We start from the raw sequence: 15,843 nt of genomic DNA on the forward strand, positions 1-15,843 counted from the left end.
TGTGTGTGTGTGTGTGTGTGTGTGTGTGTGTGTAAATCACGAAGAAATTAACACGTGTAGAATAATGTGAAATCGTCTGATCACGAAGGCAAATGAGAAAATAAATTAAGAGCATTCGTGTACTTCAGCACATCTTGGTGTTCACACGTTTATACAGATGTACAAATGTGTATCAACTGTAACTATCACCCACACTGACTTCAGAGAAGCACTTCTGGGTGGTGGTGTCACCCGGAAAGTACAGAGCACTGGATTTCCAGTACAAATTTTGTCCGCTGTTTTGGAGATACCTGGCACCTGGGAACAAATTGTCACTAGTTTTTTTTGTAGGACCAGAGCTCAAAAGTCGTCAGAGACAAGAACAAAATCTCGAGCTACCAGTATCCTTTTCCAACGCCAAAGTGAGGCAATACAGAGGGGAAACGCACATAGCATTATTAGTTCCATCCATGCCATACGGTCTTAATGGCTTAGCGCATTCCCCTGATAATTACCTCACCTTACTGGCTCCTGCCCGTTATCTGAGCAGCTTCAGGCCCTGGACAGCCTGTGACAACTAACTTTATACCTTATTATGTAAGCAATGTTGGAACCTATTTTGTGTGGAAGAAAGTTTTAAATAAAGTAAAATAATGTATAAAGGGGTGAACACAACTGGGAAGCACATGTGGGCGTCCCACTAGGCTGATGGTCCCTACAAACGCAACCAGAGGCAGGCAGCCCCATTTTATATATCTTTTCCTCTCGTGACAATCCATGCTACTTATCGGAAATTGGTGTAGAAGCCCTCGACAACCTCCCCACCTCCCCCAAGCCTCTCTTCCTCGTCGCGTCCTAGCCCGAGCTGAGAAAATATTGGAATTCTTCAGCTCGCTGAATTCAACAGGAAAACAAATATTCGGACGCCGCTTATAAATTAACACTGTTCAGATATTTAAACTGTGGCATCTGATAATGTATTTTTCCGCTCTTTGGGAAATTAATTTATTGACTTAGAGAATTTGATGCTTCTATTTACTCTTGGTTCTGGAGTGATTACACTGGCCGATGGACAATCCATAATTTCCCACGAGGCTTAAGTTAAAAATAAAATCGACAATTACTCCCTATCAGCCAACATTATATATATCTGGCGTCCAACTGAGAGGATAAATATTTCATATGAGATGATAAAAAACTGGTATTTCAACATTGTAAATTAATATTTTATATTGAGTATTTATGCACAGTTAAGTCTAAGTAAGGTTGTTTGTGGTGTTTAAGATACTTAGATGAAAGTTGTGTTTCAGCCCATCCTTAATGCGTTATTGGTGTGTTATGCTCTAGCTGTTATGTTGAGGTTATTGTGTGTTATGCTCTAGCTGTTATGTTGAGGTTATTGTGTGTTATGCTCTAGCTGTTATGTTGAGGTTATTGTGTGTTATGCACTAGCTGTTATGTTGAGGTTATTGTGTGTTATGCTCTAGCTGTTATGTTGAGGTTATTGTGTGTTATGCACTAGCTGTTATGTTGAGGTTATTGTGTGTTATGCTCTAGCTGTTATGTTGAGGTTATTGTGTGTTATGCACTAGCTGTTATGTTGAGGTTATTGGTGTGTTATGCTCTAGCTGTTATGTTGAGGTTATTGTGTGTTATGCACTAGCTGTTATGTTGAGGTTATTGTGTGTTATGCTCTAGCTGTTATGTTGAGGTTATTGTGTGTTATGCTCTAGCTGTTATGTTGAGGTTATTGTGTGTTATGCACTAGCTGTTATGTTGAGGTTATTGTGTGTTATGCTCTAGCTGTTATGTTGAGGTTATTGTGTGTTATGCACTAGCTGTTATGTTGAGGTTATTGTGTGTTATGCTCTAGCTGTTATGTTGAGGTTATTGTGTGTTATGCACTAGCTGTTATGTTGAGGTTATTGTGTGTTATGCTCTAGCTGTTATGTTGAGGTTATTGTGTGTTATGCACTAGCTGTTATGTTGAGGTTATTGGTGTGTTATGCTCTAGCTGTTATGTTGAGGTTATTGTGTGTTATGCACTAGCTGTTATGTTGAGGTTATTGTGTGTTATGCTCTAGCTGTTATGTTGAGGTTATTGTGTGTTATGCTCTAGCTGTTATGTTGAGGTTATTGTGTGTTATGCACTAGCTGTTATGTTGAGGTTATTGTGTGTTATGCTCTAGCTGTTATGTTGAGGTTATTGTGTGTTATGCACTAGCTGTTATGTTGAGGTTATTGTGTGTTATGCACTAGCTGTTATGTTGAGGTTATTGTGTGTTATGCTCTAGCTGTTATGTTGAGGTTATTGGTGTGTTATGCACTAGCTGTTATGTTGAGGTTACTGATGTGTTATGCACTAGCTGTTATGTTGAGGTTACTGGTGTGTTATGCACTAGCTGTTATGTTGAGGTTACTGGTGTGTTATGCACTAGCTGTTATGTTGAGGTTACTGGTGTGTTATGCACTAGCTGTTATGTTGAGGTTATTGTGTGTTATGCTCTAGCTGTTATGTTGAGGTTATTGGTGTGTTATGCACTAGCTGTTATGTTGAGGTTATTGTGTGTTATGCACTAGCTGTTATGTTGAGGTTATTGGTGTGTTATGCTCTAGCTGTTATGTTGAGGTTATTGTGTGTTATGCTCTAGCTGTTATGTTGAGGTTATTGTGTGTTATGCACTAGCTGTTATGTTGAGGTTATTGTGTGTTATGCTCTAGCTGTTATGTTGAGGTTATTGTGTGTTATGCTCTAGCTGTTATGTTGAGGTTATTGGTGTGTTTTTCCAGTGCTTATTGTTAATCACTGATTGACTCTAGTGCAATTAGAACATGTGAATTAAGAGAAGTGCAGCAGGCAGCCGCCTCGGTGAGAGAGTGCAGCAGGCAGCCGCCTCGGTGAGAGAGTGCAGCAGGCAGCCGCCTCGGTGAGAGAGTGCAGCAGGCAGCCGCCTCGGTGAGAGAGTGCAGCAGGCAGCCGCCTCGGTGAGAGAGTGCAGCAGGCAGCCGCCCCGGTGAGAGAGTGCAGCAGGCAGCCGCCCCGGTGAGAGAGTGCAGCAGGCAGCCGCCCCGGTGAGAGAGTGCAGCAGGCAGCCGCCCCGGTGAGAGAGTGCAGCAGGCAGCCGCCCCGGTGAGAGAGTGCAGCAGGCAGCCGCCCCGGTGAGAGAGTGCAGCAGGCAGCCGCCCCGGTGAGAGAGTGCAGCAGGCAGCCGCCCCGGTGAGAGAGTGCAGCAGGCAGCCGCCCCGGTGAGAGAGTGCAGCAGGCAGCCGCCCCGGTGAGAGAGTGCAGCAGGCAGCCGCCCCGGTGAGAGAGTGCAGCAGGCAGCCGCCCCGGTGAGAGAGTGCAGCAGGCAGCCGCCCCGGTGAGAGAGTGCAGCAGGCAGCCGCCCCGGTGAGAGAGTGCAGCAGGCAGCCGCCCCGGTGAGAGAGTGCAGCAGGCAGCCGCCCCGGTGAGAGAGTGCAGCAGGCAGCCGCCCCGGTGAGAGAGTGCAGCAGGCAGCCGCCCCGGTGAGAGAGTGCAGCAGGCAGCCGCCCCGGTGAGAGAGTGCAGCAGGCAGCCGCCCCGGTGAGAGAGTGCAGCAGGCAGCCGCCCCGGTGAGAGGGTGCAGCAGGCAGCCGCCCCGGTGAGAGGGTGCAGCAGGCAGCCGCCCCGGTGAGAGAGTGCAGCAGGCAGCCGCCCCGGTGAGAGAGTGCAGCAGGCAGCCGCCCCGGTGAGAGAGTGCAGCAGGCAGCCGCCCCGGTGAGAGAGTGCAGCAGGCAGCCGCCCCGGTGAGAGAGTGCAGCAGGCAGCCGCCCCGGTGAGAGAGTGCAGCAGGCAGCCGCCCCGGTGAGAGAGTGCAGCAGGCAGCCGCCCCGGTGAGAGAGTGCAGCAGGCAGCCGCCCCGGTGAGAGAGTGCAGCAGGCAGCCGCCCCGGTGAGAGAGTGCAGCAGGCAGCCGCCCCGGTGAGAGAGTGCAGCAGGCAGCCGCCCCGGTGAGAGGGTGCAGCAGGCAGCCGCCCCGGTGAGAGGGTGCAGCAGGCAGCCGCCTCGGTGAGAGGGTGCAGCAGGCAGCCGCCTCGGTGAGAGGGTGCAGCAGGCAGCCGCCTCGGTGAGAGGGTGCAGCAGGCAGCCGCTTCGGTGAGAGGGTGCAGCAGGCAGCCGCCTCGGTGAGAGGGTGCAGCAGGCAGCCGCCTCGGTGAGAGGGTGCAGCAGGCAGCCGCCTCGGTGAGAGGGTGCAGCAGGCAGCCGCCTCGGTGAGAGGGTATACTCATGGGAGATAGTGTTTCGTGCCAGAAACGTAGTGTTGAGCACAGCGCACTGATGGAGATGTGCCACTCCTTAAGGTCAGAGGTTGCTGCTCTACTAAGAAAGAATGTTACTTTCCGTCGCCAGTGAGCGGCGCCAGAGGACGGCAACCTGACCTTGACCCCGAGGGATGTTGGCGAGTTGGAAAATCGTCTAAAATATAAACCCAAAGTTTACCATGAAGAAATCTGTCGTTTCCGCTGTTAGTGAAATCTACACACGCAATTCCATCTATCATCACTATCATGCAAGAGGAGCCACACAGCTACGGGTTATACAATAAAATCAGCAGATTGCTATGTTACTAGGAATTAGATTCAGTTATCAGTATCACTGGGTATTTGCATTACCTGCTGATGTAGGGCAAACAGGTTAGGGATTTGTTGTTTCAGAGCGGGAATTGGGGGGATATTGTTAATAATATGAGCAATATTATGCTGGAACAACCCTAGTATTTGTATTCGTGCATGAAGAATGAAGGAGGAAGAGTTAGGACCGAGGCCCTAATACAGATATTTAAAACAGTCATTGTATTAATTAGGAGCAAGGCTCATCCCAGTTATATGTGGTATTCTTCCAAGAAGGGGGAGTTACAAGTGATTGGCTGTCTGTGGCAACTGGAATGAATTTTTGATATTGCAAATCAAATGCAGTATCATTCATAGCTAACTGGGAACACTTCTATGGAAGGATTTTTTTTTATATTATTTTCTGCCACAGACGTGGCCACACATTTACAATGCTAACCAGCATATATACATTTTCTTCTGTCCTCCATGGACAGGGTTAGAAATGTGTTAAACATATAGTTCAAGGGTTTATTGAACAATCAACCACGACATGTATGCTCTTGATGGGGCTCATTTATCTAAGGCTGAGGTTGTTGCCTTTGCCAGTTCGTTGGAATCTGTATTTGGAGGCGTTTGTCTTGGTTTTAATTGTTAGATGATGGAAGTATGGGAATGCACTTAGAGAAAAGATAATTATAAATTATAATTCCCAACCAACACACAAAAGCATATATTGGTAGGGAAAGAGTTTGGGTAAAAGGATCAAGGGAGGAGACAGGTCTCACCCTAATAACACCCTTAAGGTGTACTACACAAGTCACAGGTCTGAGAAACAAAAATAATTTATATGCTATATTATTGCAGTAACCGAAATTTGCATGAATGTAGAAAGAGGGAACTATTAGCCGAGTATCAAATTAAGGGATTCTAATTATTTCACACAGATTGAGGAGACGAGGATGAGGAGTGCCAATATATGTCAAAGGAAATTAAAAAAGTAATGTCAAAGAGATCATAACTGAGTCACACATTAACTATTTCATTACAATTAAATTCAAATAATAAAAATACAATAATTGGAGTTATATACAGGTCACCAAACTTCAGTGAAGAAAGAAAGCATTAAATATATGGGATTAAATATCTCGAGCATCTAGGTCTGTGTTTGTGTGATGGGTGGCTTTAATTTTAATACAATAAACTAAATTAATGAAACAGCAAATGCAGAAGCAGAAGAATTTTAAGACATGGCGGATGGCTGCTTTATTAAACAATACATTACGGAACCAACACAGGAAACCAATATAATAGACTTGGTCCTAGCCAACAGGGAGACACTACTACATCACATACAAATATGGCGCATGTTTGGGGGCAGTGACCATGGCAAAATTATATACGAGAGAAGTGTTTTTAGTAGGGTGGACGAGGTGCATCTGGACAATGGAGGCGCACCTCAACATGTGAGGCGCACAGATGTTAAGCTAACTGGCCGATACTTTGAAGCAAAGGATATATCTCCCTTCTTACAAATTGACACCACCTTAGCAACCCTCCACGACTCTGGGTATTCTCATGATTTATGAAATATGTGAGGCGCGCACCTCAACACGGAGAGGCGCGCACCTCAACACGGAGAGGCGCGCACCTCAACACGGAGAGGCGCGCACCTCAACACGGAGAGGCGCGCACCTCAACACGGAGAGGCGCGCACCTCAACACGGAGAGGCGCGCACCTCAACACGGAGAGGCGCGCACCTCAACACGGAGAGGCGCGCACCTCAACACGGAGAGGCGCGCACCTCAACACGGAGAGGCGCGCACCTCAACACGGAGAGGCGCGCACCTCAACACGGAGAGGCGCGCACCTCAACACGGAGAGGCGCGCACCTCAACACGGAGAGGCGCGCACCTCAACACGGAGAGGCGCGCACCTCAACACGGAGAGGCGCGCACCTCAACACGGAGAGGCGCGCACCTCAACACGGAGAGGCGCGCACCTCAACACGGAGAGGCGCGCACCTCAACACGGAGAGGCGCGCACCTCAACACGGAGAGGCGCGCACCTCAACACGGAGAGGCGCGCACCTCAACACGGAGAGGCGCGCACCTCAACACGGAGAGGCGCGCACCTCAACACGGAGAGGCGCACACCTCAACACGGAGAGGCGCACACCTCAACACGGAGAGGCGCACACCTCAACACGGAGAGGCGCACACCTCAACACGGAGAGGCGCACACCTCAACACGGAGAGGCGCACACCTCAACACGGAGAGGCGCACCTCATCATGGAGAGGTGAACTATTCTTGAGCCATGACGTACATCAGGAAGCGAGTAACATGTCACTGGATTGCGATGCGGATTCTACATACAACCCATTTAAGCAACTTATAATTCGAGCACAGAACACAGGAAACAGGACACTTTGATTACACTCAATAACAATGGCCGAATAGGGATGACCATGAGGCAAACAATTCATCAAAAATCAGAAAGCTATATGCCTCAAACGCTGCGTATTAGTGATTATATTTAACATAAAACTCTGAACCTACAAATATTCATCTCTAATATATTCTCAGTTATATGTATTTAAAATGGGGAAGAGTATCTAGAATAACGGCATATGGAGGCACCTCCATATGTAGCTATCAAGAACGTTTAAGAGAGATATTAGAAAAGCAAAAAGTGAAATGATGATCAATTCAAGCATTTTCCAGAACAGATGTTAAGCTAATTGACCGATACTTTGAAGCAAAGGATATATCTCCCTTCTTACAAAGTGGCGCCACCTTAGCAACCCTCCACGACTCTGGGTATTCTCATGATTGATGAAATATGCACAAAAAGAGCTGACAATTGTCTTTACATTCTTTAAACACCCTGGCTAACACTTCCTCTGGCCCTTGTTTACCTTTAACTTTCCTATTTGTTTAATAACGTCCTCCCTGGTAACTAGTTCTTCACTGTATTGACTAGACACTACTTAAAATGCAACTTTGTCATTATATGTTACCTAACCTGTCTCAGTTTTTAATGGTCAAGTCTTCTCCCTAATCTTTGATATACCTGAACAAAATGTAAGATTTGTCTTTACGTACCCTGCTATGCGTATTTCATAGTTTCTTTTTGCTTTCATTATTTATTTTCTAACAATTTTAACTAGTTTGAGAAAATGTTCTAGTTTGACTTCACCATTCTTAATACTTTTATATAAATCTATATTTTAACCTATAAGGTTTTTTGTCCCATGTCATCATTATTATTTGATCTAATAAATTTATATATGCTACGTTCCTTGGCTTTGGTAAGATTATTATAACAAAAATTAATTTGAATCTACATGGCAATCCCTTGTCCCGTCACCCACTGCTCTGTACCGGTCACGTCCATATATAGAGCCGCCACCCACCTTTATGCCTCCTCAATCTAACCCTCTCAAGAAACTACTACTCTTTCAAACTCAGCTTTTTGGAAGTCTGACTCCTTATTGGAGTTTTTTACACGTTTATTCCATGCTAGGTTAAATCTGTTCTGCTAGTGACCACTGCTCTCTGTTGCAGAGAGCAGTGAGAAATAATCTGTGTTTGTGTAATGTTATTATGATTATAATAACACAGATTATTTGTGTTATTATAATGTGTTATGTTCAACATAACACCATTAAGGTGTTATGTTGAAGTTTGTGTCCAGTCTTGTTCTTTTTACCCAAACAGTTTTCCTGCCATCAAATACTTTTATTGACCCATTTCCACAAAGTACCTTTTTGTTCATCCTACTTAATGACTTCTGCTATGTACTTAATATTTGATTTATTTAAAACAAAGTGTTATTTGTTTAAACTTCTATCCCGTCACTGCACCTGACAATGACGGACGTTACGCCAAGGCGTAACACAGTCTTGCGAGAGCGTCCAGGTCAGTGTAAAGTCGTAACTATTTCATGCATAATTTCACTCGATATATCGTAATGGCTAGAGTGAAGCTCTTGTTTAATATTTAATGGTGAAGTGTCACAAGCAGCCGCATTGTGGCCGTGTGAGGTAAATGGCCAGCGTGTTCTTTTGCATTTGTGAAGCGCTCCTCTACTTTTTACTGCCGCGCTCTATTATTTCCCTGCCAAGCTGAGGTGAGGGTGTTGTGGGGGTGTTGTGGGGGTAGTGTGGGGGTGTTGTGGGGTATTGGTGTGGGGGTGTTGTGAGGGGTGTGGGGCTGGTGTGGGGGTGTTGTGGGGGGTGTGGGGCTGGTGTGAGGGGGTTGTGGGGGTGTGGGGCTGGTGTGGGGCTGGTGTGGGGGTGTTGTGGGGGGTGTTGTGGGGGTGGTGTGAGGGTGTTGTGGGGGTGGTGTGGGGGTGTTGTGGGGGTGTGGGGCTGGTGTGAGGGGGTTGCGGGGGTGTGGGGCTGGTGTGGGGCTGGTGTGGGGGTGTTGTGGGGGGTGTTGTGGGGGTGGTGTGGGGGTGTGGGGCTGGTGTGGGGGTGTTGTGGGGGTGTGGGGCTGGTGTGGGGGTGTTGTGGGGGTGGTGTGGGGGTGTTGTGGGGGTGGTGTGGGGGTGTTGTGGGGGTGTGGGGCTGGTGTGGGGGTGTTGTGGGGGTGTTGTGGGGGTGTGGGGCTGGTGTGGGGGTGTTGTGGGGGTGGTGTGGGGGTGGTGTGGGGGTGTGGGGCTGTTGTGGGGGTGTTGTGGGGGTGTGGGGCTGTTGTGGGGGTGTTGTGGGGGTGTTGTGGGGGGGGTGTGGGGCTGGTGTGGGGGTGTGGGGCTGGTGTGGGGGTGTTGTGGGGGTGTGGGGCTGTGGGGCTGGTGTGGGGGTGTTGTGGGGCTGGTGTGGGGCTGGTGTGGGGGTGTTGTGGGGGGTGTTGTGGAGGGTGTTGTGGAGGGTGTTGTGGAGGGTGTTGTGGAGGGTGTTGTGGAGGGTGTTGTGGAGGGTGTTGTGGAGGGTGTTGTGGGGCTGGTGTGGGGGTGTTGCGGGGGTGTTGTGGGGGTTGTGTGGGGGTTGTGTGGGGGTGGTGTGGGGGTGGTGTGGGGCTGGTGTGGGGGTGGTGTGAGGCTGGTGTGGGGGTGGTGTGAGGCTGGTGTGAAGGTGGTGTGAGGCTGGTGTGAAGGTGGTGTGAGGCTGGTGTGAAGGTGGTGTGAGGCTGGTGTGAAGGTGGTGTGAGGCTGGTGTGAAGGTGGTGTGAGGCTGGTGTGAAGGTGGTGTGAGGCTGGTGTGAAGGTGGTGTGAGGCTGGTGTGAAGGTGGTGTGAGGCTGGTGTGAAGGTGGTGTGAGGCTGGTGTGAAGGTGGTGTGAGGCTGGTGTGAAGGTGGTGTGAGGCTGGTGTGAAGGTGGTGTGAGGCTGGTGTGAAGGTGGTGTGAGGCTGGTGTGAGGCTGGTGTGAAGGTGGTGTGAGGCTGGTGTGAAGGTGGTGTGAGGCTGGTGTGAAGGTGGTGTGAGGCTGGTGTGAAGGTGGTGTGAGGCTGGTGTGAAGGTGGTGTGAGGCTGGTGTGAAGGTGGTGTGAGGCTGGTGTGAGGCTGGTGTGAAGGGTGTGAGGCTAGTGTGAGGCTGGTGTGAGGCTGGTGTGAGGGGTGTGAGGCTAGTGTGAGGCTGGTGTGAGGCTGGTGTGAGGGGTGTGAGGCTAGTGTGAGGCTGGTGTGAGGGGTGTGAGGCTAGTGTGAGGCTGGTGTGAAGGGTGTGAGGCTGGTGTGAGGCTGGTGTGAGGCTGGTGTGAGGTTGGTGTGAGGCTGGTGTGAGGTTGGTGTGAGGCTGGTGTGAGGTTGGTGTGAGGCTGGTGTGAGGTTGGTGTGAGGCTGGTGTGAGGCTGGTGTGAAGCGTGTGAGGCTGGTGTGAAGCGTGTGAGGCTGGTGTACATCACCCTCACAGCTAATGTAAGTGTTACGAGTACACCAAATCCAAACCCAAACGTGTCTCTGGCTTATCTACAGGTCCTATGTCAATATTTATTTGTGTGTGTCGTCCAACTGAGCGTCTCGGGTGAACTGGGAGGGGGGACGGGGGGGGGGGGGGGGGGAGGTCACTTTCTTGTTACCCTGGCATGTTTTATGTCGTCCTCTGTGTTGGTGCTCAACACTGAGGGTATTGACAGTCCACTCATCACCCCGTGTTTGTGGGGCTTTGTCAGGTTTTGGTAAGAAAGGCTTGGAATTACACTGTTGTTTATGTCATGAGGTACATCATAGTATAAGTGATCAATGGTGGCTATTTCTTACGGAATAAGTCACTGGTTTTCTTTGAGAACACAGACAATTTGGGAAAGGAATCGCTACATGTAGTGTGAATTACTCCACAGTCACGTTCTCTGTAAGAGTGAACACAGTAGTGTTGTCTGTGAGAGTGAACACAGTAGTGTTGTCTGTGAGAGTGAACACAGTAGTGTTGTCTGTGAGAGTGAACACAGTAGTGTTGTCTGTGAGAGTGAACACAGTAGTGTTGTCTGTGAGAGTGATCACAGCTGTGTTGTCTGTGAGAGTGAACACAGCAGTTGTCTGTGAGAGTGAACACAGCAGTGTTGTCTGTGAGAGTGAACACAGAGCAGTGTTGTCTGTGAGAGTGAACACAGAGCAGTGTTGTCTGAGAGAGTGAACACAGAGCAGTGTTGTCTGAGAGAGTGAACACAGAGCAGTGTTGTCTGAGAGAGTGAACACAGAGCAGTGTTGTCTGAGAGAGTGAACACAGAGCAGTGTTGTCTGAGAGAGTGAACACAGCAGTGTTGTCTGAGAGAGTGAACACAGAGCAGTGTTGTCTGTGAGAGTGAACACAGAGCAGTGTTGTCTGAGAGAGTGAACACAGAGCAGTGTTGTCTGAGAGAGTGAACACAGCAGTGTTGTCTGAGAGAGTGAACACAGAGCAGTGTTGTCTGAGAGAGTGAACACAGAGCAGTGTTGTGAGAGAGTGAACACACAGCAGTGTTGCCTGAGAGAGTGAACACAGAGCAGTGTTGTGAGAGAGTGAACACAGTAGTAATGTTAGCCTACCATGGACAACGGGGGTTGGTGTCAGCCCGTATATAAACTGATATTGAACCCTTCCTGCAAACTGCACATAACATAAAGAAGAAGAAGACTGGTATTATACGTTGTGTTAATGTACTTGTATTCCACAGAGCCCACGGTCATTGGAGACACGGGATCCAGGTTGTGTGAGAAGGCCAGAGGTGGGGGGGGCGGGGGGGGGGGAGGGAGGTTGTGAGAGAAGGCCAGAGGTGGGGGGCGGGGGGGGGGGGGAGGGAGGTTGTGTGAGAAGGCCAGAGGTGGGGGGCGGGGGGGGGGGGGGGGAGGGAGGTTGTGAGAGAAGGCCAGAGGTGGGGGGCGGGGGGGGGGGGGAGGGAGGTTGTGTGAGAAGGCCAGAGGTGGGGGGCGGGGGGGGGGGAGGGAGGTTGTGTGAGAAGGCCAGAGGTGGGGGGTGGGGGGGGGGGGGGAGGGAGGTTGTGTGAGAAGGCCAGAGGTGGGGGGCGGGGGGGGGGGGAGGGAGGTTGTGTGAGAAGGCCAGAGGTGGGGCCGGGGGGGGGGGAGGTTGTGAAGCTGGGTTGTGAGGGATATATAGGCGGCGAGGGATAAAATATATATATATATATTATATATATATATATATGTCGTACCTAGTAGCCAGAACTCACTTTTCAGCCTACTATTCAAGGCCCGATTTGCCTAATAAGCCAAGTTTTCCTGAATTAATATATTTACTATAATTTTTTTCTTATGAAATGATAAAGCAACCCTTTTCTCTATGTATGAGGTCAATTTTTTTTTATTGGAGTTAAAATTAACGTAGATATATGACCGAACCTAACCATGCCTACCTAACCTAACCTAACCTATATTTATGGGTAAGGTTAGGTTAGGTAGCCAAAAAAAGCTAGGTTAGGTTAGGTAGGTTAGGTAGACGAAAAAACATTAATTCATGAAAACTTGGCTTATTAGGCAAATCGGGCCTTGAATAGTAGGCTGAAAAGTGCGTTCTGGCTATTAGGTACGACATATATATATATATATATATATATATATATATATATATATATATATATATATATATATATATATATATATATATATATATGCGAACAAGCCTGAATGGTCCCCAGGACAATATGCAACTGAAAACTCACACCCCAGAAGTGACTCGAACCCATACTCCCAGGAGCAACGCAACTGGTATGTACAAGACGCCTTAATCCACTTGACCATCACGACCGAATATATATATATATATATATATATATATATATATATATATAACACGGGAGACAACGTTTAAGGTTGTGGTGAATCTGGCTTCTGCAGAATTTCTACCGGCGTTGTCTTTTGTACTCCAGCCGCAGACACTCTACTTGGATGCTTTGGCGTCCCGTGATTGGGGGTTGACGGGGTAGTATGTTGGTGGTGGTATATCCCTAGACGGGTAGTATGTTGGTGGTGGTATGTCCCTAGAGGGATGGTATGTTGAGCCACGGAGAGGCAGTATGTTCATAGTCATATCCACTGGCGGACAGTATATTCTTCGAGTTATCAAACATTGCTCAAGATGATTCGACAAAGCTCGTTTTCTGTCTGTTAAAACCGTTTATATTATATTATGATGGATTAATATAGGTTAGGATGTATATTGTGTGGTTTAGGGTAGTTTATGTTGGATTAGGTTGGGTAGAGCTGGGTTGCGTTAGATTGGGTAAGGTTAGATTGGTTTAGTTAGGGATGAGGTTAAGGTTGGGATGAGTAAGGTTAGGTTGCTTTGGGTAAGGTTGGGTTGGGTAAGGTTGGGTTGGGTAAGGTTAGGTTGCTTTGGGTAAGGTTGGGTTGGGTAAGGTTGGGTTGGGTAAGGTTGGGTTGGGTTGGATTGGATAAGGTAAGGTTGGGTTGGATAAGGTAAGGCTGGGTTGGATAAGGTAAGGTTGGGTTGGATAAGGTAAGGTTGGGTTGAGTTAGGTTGGATAAGGTTAGGTTGAATAAGGTTAGGTTGGATAAGGTTAGGTTGGATAAGGTTAGGTTGGATAAGGTTAGGTTGGATAAGGTTAGGTTGGATAAGGTTAGGTTGGATAAGGTTAGGTTGGATAAGGTTAGGTTGGATAAGGTTAGGTTGGATAAGGTTAGGCTGGGTAAGGTTAGGCTGGGTAAGGTTAGGCTGGGTAAGGAAAGATTGGTTTGGGTAAGGTTAGGTTAGGTTAGGTTAAGTTAGGTTGGGTTGGGTAAGGTTAGGTAAGCTTTACAATCTTCTCGCGACCCGTCTTGTGTGCAAGTAGGCTCTTCTGACCTTATTTCACATAGAGATGATATCAGTATCTTCATCCCGTACACAGGTAAAGAAGCATCATTAGCGTTAATGTTTGTTATAGAACGCTGCTCAACACTCGAATGTCGAATACACCATGTGTCCACTTTGTGAAAGTGTGGAATACACCATGTGCCAACCTTGTGAAAGTGTGGAATACACCATGTGCCAACCTTGTGAAGGTGTGGAATACACAATGTGCCAACCTTGTGAAAGTGTGGAATACACAATGTGCCAACCTTGTGAAAGTGTGGAATACACAATGTGCCAACCTTGTGAAAGTGTGGAATGCACAATGCGTCAACCTTGTGAAAGTGTGGAATGCACAATGTGCCAACCTTGTGAAAGTGTGGAATACACAATGCGTCAACCTTGTGAAAGTGTGGAATACACAATGTGTCAACCTTGTGAAAGTGTGGAATACACAATGTGTCAACTTTGTGAAAGTGTGGAATACACAATGTGTCAACTTTGTGAAAGTGTGGAATACACAATGTGTCAACTTTGTGAAAGTGTGGAATACACAATGTGTCAACTTTGTGAAAGTGTGGAATACACAATGTGTCAACTTTGTGAAAGTGTGGAATACACAATGTGTCAACTTTGTGAAAGTGTGGAATACACAATGTGTCAACTTTGTGAAAGTGTGGAATACACAATGTGTCAACTTTGTGAAAGTGTGGAATACACAATGTGTCAACTTTGCAAAAGAGAAAACATGCATTCAATTTAACATTAAATTTTACTGACTGACTAAATACTGACTGCTGACCATCCATGGATCGAGATATACTTAACTCTCTATGTATTATTTGAATATTGAAACACCTGTACACAAAATTTACTGCGTAATGCACCAATTATGCAATACGAAAAGTAATTATAACTTGAGCTTGTAAAATCACTTGTGATCACTTTGTGGTCGAGTGCTCATTAATTCACTATGAGCACTCGATTAATTCACTATGAGCACTCGATTAATTCACTAGTAGCAGCTCTCTGACACTATGTAGGATAGATGGAAATGAATACATTCTAGTTAGCATTGTATAAATGTGTCGCCCCGACTGTGATAGAAAATAAATACAAACTCACCCATAGGATGGGGTTTGGGGTCACCCATAGGATGGGGTTTGGGGTCACCCATTGGATGGGGTCCGTAATATACTAAACAAAAAAACTCATGCTGTCTCTAGCTACAAGAGACCACGTGAAACCGTTCCATCCAACTGTTTGTATTTTGGCCAATTACTAATAACTCGTAAAATAAGACACAGGTGGCCTAGTTGGAACAGCTTGTGGCCCAAACACCTCCTCGAATCTTTCAAATGCTAACATTCCTAAAGGTATTTCTCTCCTAAGCATCAATTCGAGAAAATGATTGCAAACTTTCTTTTGCCGTCAACTCCAATCAATCAATCAATATACGACGCCAGTTTAATCTTTTCCTTTTTGTGAAGTGGGTGGCGTGTAAGCGAGTGTGTAGTGTAACAATGCACCCTTAAGAATGGTCCTTACTTACCTTGGGCGTTAAGGCGATATTCCGTGTTGCTGCTCTCAGCACCCGAGGTCACTGTAGGGACAAAAAATATAGGTGAAAAACTAAAATACTTTTTTGGGTTAGGTATAAAGAGTAAATGGACAGGAATTTAGAACATTGAGTTTTGCCGGGAAGAGCGGAAATAATTAGAAAATGGAGGCTAGGGTTATTCCCCCCCCCCCCCCTCTCTCTCTCTCTCTCTCTCAATAGTGGAGACACGATTTAAAATCCTCATTGACTGCCGGAGCATTTTTTCGCTGTAAATGCGCGTGAAATACCTGACATTAGCTGTCTATAATGCCGCTGTAAACTCCAACTTCCAATTTTCCGGCCAGGTACCTTAAGTGAGCCTTGACTGTGTATACTGTAGTGGGCGGCCTCCGGCCCACGCCACCTTATCGTTACTATAAAAGGGCGGGAGGAGGGGGGGGGGATAACCGACCTTTGACTTTCTTTAATTACGTTTTAGACTTTGGCTGAGCTTGCAAATTGG

At 47.3% G+C, this 15,843-nt stretch overlaps 1 long non-coding RNA gene across 1 annotated transcript in view; it reads right to left on the reverse strand.

Annotated features, from left to right (window-relative positions):
- The window catches only part of LOC123745893 (uncharacterized), a 501,838-nt gene that overhangs the window by 389,928 nt on the left and 96,067 nt on the right, over positions 1-15,843 (reverse strand). Inside the window, exon 3 of the long non-coding RNA XR_006771430.2 lies at positions 15,333-15,383. This is a non-coding gene — a long non-coding RNA (uncharacterized lncRNA). The remainder of the gene's footprint in view (positions 1-15,332; positions 15,384-15,843) is intronic.

Source organism: Procambarus clarkii, chromosome 88 (assembly GCF_040958095.1).
Source record: "Procambarus clarkii isolate CNS0578487 chromosome 88, FALCON_Pclarkii_2.0, whole genome shotgun sequence".
Lineage (NCBI taxonomy): Eukaryota > Metazoa > Arthropoda > Malacostraca > Decapoda > Cambaridae > Procambarus > Procambarus clarkii.